Here is a 3,848-nt window from a genome sequence, read left to right as displayed (position 1 = left end):
TTCAAATTTTAAGYTTGAGGGAACTTTTTCACCTTGCAAACACTTTGATAAAGATCAAGATTTTAACACTGAGAAGACTATAATTAAAGATGTATAAATAAATATGTTTTCCAGGTGATCTAGATCTTGCAGATAAATACCTGAAGGACTTGCTCAGATATTCCTACTTTTGTGAAGACATGCTATACTCCCCCCAAAATAACTGGTATTTTGGGTACTAGTCTTTAAACTAGTTCCTGAAGCAATATCTTTCTGGTGATTACTGCTTTCCTAAGTATATGGAAAAAGGAGTAATAGATCATATATCATTTTGTCTTTTACAAAACCAAAATACCACAGGAATGAACAAATGTGACCATTCTCCATATTATGTGTTTGAGCTATGGAGCATGCTTTTACCCTTCACCTTCCATGGTTTAACTCCTTAAAAGCGCAGCTAATATCTCCATGCAAATTAAACCACTCACACAGTTCCGTGTGTGAGTGAATAGAGTAATTTCTTTAGGATGACTCTTATTTGTTTCCCATAATAAAAGTGACAAGATGAGGATGGAAAGCATTTTTTGAGGGATTAAGAATTATACAATGGATATTCGTTTTCACTAATTGTCACCTATACAGTTATACAGAAGTTATAAACAGCTCTGGCATCAATAAGACTACACAATCTGAAGCTAATTTATTTGGTTTCTGCAGTTTCTTTCACTGTTTGAAATTTTGATTACATAGTTCAGGCAGAGAAGGTGGCATCTGGTCTCCTAGGCTATTTTCATAGGCATATTACAATCTTTTGTGCAATGTCTTAGGCAAGTAACTCAGAATTCACTTTCTGTTGAATAATACCATTTATCAACAAAGGTGTAGCCACTCATTGCTGTTGCACCATTTTTTTCCATTCATATCTGCCTAAGTAGGAATTTGTAATAATTTCTGTAAAGCACCAATTTCTGATTAGATTGTGAATTTTAATAGTAGTCAAATCCTGTTACTTTTCATTAAGATACAGCTTTTTTTTTTTTTCAGACATCAAATTAAGCTCAATATCTGATTATTGTCTTAGACAAATCTCTTGAACCTTTTACCCGTCTTGTCAAAATTTTGGCAGTACAGATGAAAACAGACTGAGCTCCCCTCAGCTTGACTGATTTTACTGTGCATCTTTTGCTAGTATGTGAAGTTACACTCCTTCAAATTGAGACTGTTTTGACAGAAGTTAGGGCATAGTTTAAGGTAGAAAAAAAGGTTCTAAAGCTCAAATGGTATTTCCAGCACACTCAAATCATTAAGATAAAAGAATATGTTTGCTAAAAATCTTATTTGACTGTTCCACTAGTAATCTATCTTATTCCTGAGAAAGCCTAAGCCAAGTTTACTGAAAAAATTGCACTGTAGAGGAGAAATTAAATTAAATTAATTTCTTTTTCCATTATGGTTTCTGATATTTGAAAGGACGTATACCCACACTCTCTAGCAGAGAATAAGTCAACAAAAGGTATGTGACAGTAGATACAATCAAAAAAATCTGGAGGTACATGAAAGAACAAAACAGAGAGTTCCACGTCATATGCATCCTGCATAATAACACATAACCAAACAGCATAATCTGGGAAACTGCCAGGCTTTTGAGACAGGATAGATACAAATTAAAAACTGAGGATGTGGAGCTATATAGCTGTGTCAAATTTAGAAGACCCACCTGAACACTATAAAGAACTAGTGGAAATAAATTATAGAAAGTATTCTATCTCTTATGTCTATCCAAAAAAATTCCTATCTGTAATATTAAAAATCGTAAAGTGCACAACTGTAAAATCTCAAAAATTGTTTGTACTATATAATGTCAGAAAACTTCATATATCTAGAGAAACATGTAATAGGTTAAAATTTCAATCATACTCTTAGTTTCAAGACTTTCAATATCAAGATTTTTTAAAGCTAAGTTTTCAAATGTAATTCTTTTTACTATCACTTCTCTTAGAATCAAGACTTTATATGGCAGAATTTAATCTGTTACTAAGTAAAACAGCTTTTGTTTATCTCCAATACACAGACTCAATTTCAGAAAAACAGACCATATTCTACAACTGTATATTTAATCATTTCCTTATGCCACCTATAACTACTGGCACAGTTAGGAAGACAGAAGATTGAACAATCGTATACTTTATCAGTGAATTAACTATAGTTAATTTTTCCCCTTCCCTCCCCTCCCTTTTCCTTTCTAAAACTGGACAATCCATCAGCACATAAAAGAACTTATTTACATGGAACACCATCCATTTGTCTTTGTTGGGTCATCATTTCATGGAAAAACCCCAAATGTATGGCTGTTGAAGACTGGTGCATATTTAAGATTTAACAAATAACAGTTCTTATGCAGAAAACAGTCACAGAGGAAAAAAGCTAATTAAAACACATTACAACATTAGATTTTCACTTTTTATAAATGGAGTAAAGATGCTTTTAAATATATTTACAGTTAGAAAATAGGACTTAGGATTACTACATGTCAAAAATATTTAGAAATTATGAAAATGAAGTTGATTTAAATTATATTTGTAACATTATGAACAGAGCAAAACTGCCGAACTCCACTGATTTTGTCTACTCTGTCATCAGTATTGTCACATCCCTTTAATCATAAATGGGCAAAAATAATTTTAAGATTGTTTAATGCTGCAACAGGCATTGTTGCAAGGTAAAGACTAGCTACATAATATTTACTCTTTCAATTAGAACCACCACAGCTCAGTTTTTAACTCCTAGCTGACTCGCATTTGCAGATAAAAATTGCTTTTCTAAGTCTTATTCCAAAAAGAATAGGGATTTCCATGAGCCCTTTCTGCACTCTTTTTATTATAACCATAGCTTCACTACATTTTTGAGATTATTCTCTAGTGACAGCTGAATCATAGCAAAGCCATTCAATTCTTCTTTTCTTCTAAACCAAATGGCTACTTATTTCTATAGGTAAAAAAGAGACCTCTTGTTGGCAGTGCTGGGTGGATTATTCACATAAACATAAAYGAAAATAAGATTCCCATTCAGTGAACTACTGGTGATAGATCATTTTTTGCTTGCAAGGAATAATGAAATGTGTTAGCATTCATTACATTTAAATTAGAAGCACATTTCATAAAACATCTTGCAATGAGATTTTCTATCATTAAACTGCTTACTTTAAACAGTTGCAGTTCTCTCGTAATCCATTACATCAGTATATTCCACAAATAGTCCCACCTAAAAATAAAACATATAAAAAAAAGAGTTGAGAAGCATGTACTTTTCCTTTAAAAACTAGTCGTATGTTATTCTGACCTCTAGCCTATCCCCCAAAACATTTAAGTACCTTAAAATACATTGTTTTAAAGATACTAAGATCTGGCCAGGTAACGTCAATGAACAAACATCCTGTTTAGTAAGGTAAAGCAGAATACATAGTAAACAGGTCAGTAGTCATCCATCTGAAATAAGCTATAATTAACATTTGATGTCTAAAAAGTTTAAACAGCAACACCAAAGAATGAGGTATGTATGTTCTCAGATATCACACTAGACTTTCAATTTATGCAACTAACTGTATTTCACAACTAGCATCTTACAAAATAGACAGTACCATTGTGCCTGTAGAAGTACTGCATTAAAAACAGAAAAAATACATTACTACAAGAAACCACCAAACATCACAATTGTCAGGGGCTACAAAAATCCATCGTTTCAGCTCTTAGGAGCATGTGTCATAGATTGGTAATAATTTAGGGCTGGATTCACTACCAAAAGGTCCATCCAAATAGTATATGGGCATAGAAATATTTTGGATGAAAGAAAAGAATGAGAGGGATGTGAGT

Source organism: Rhea americana, unplaced genomic scaffold (genome assembly GCF_003343005.1).
Source record: "Rhea americana isolate MKP2758 unplaced genomic scaffold, rheAme1 scaffold_54, whole genome shotgun sequence".
Lineage (NCBI taxonomy): Eukaryota > Metazoa > Chordata > Aves > Rheiformes > Rheidae > Rhea > Rhea americana.
This window is presented reverse-complemented; position numbering follows the sequence as displayed.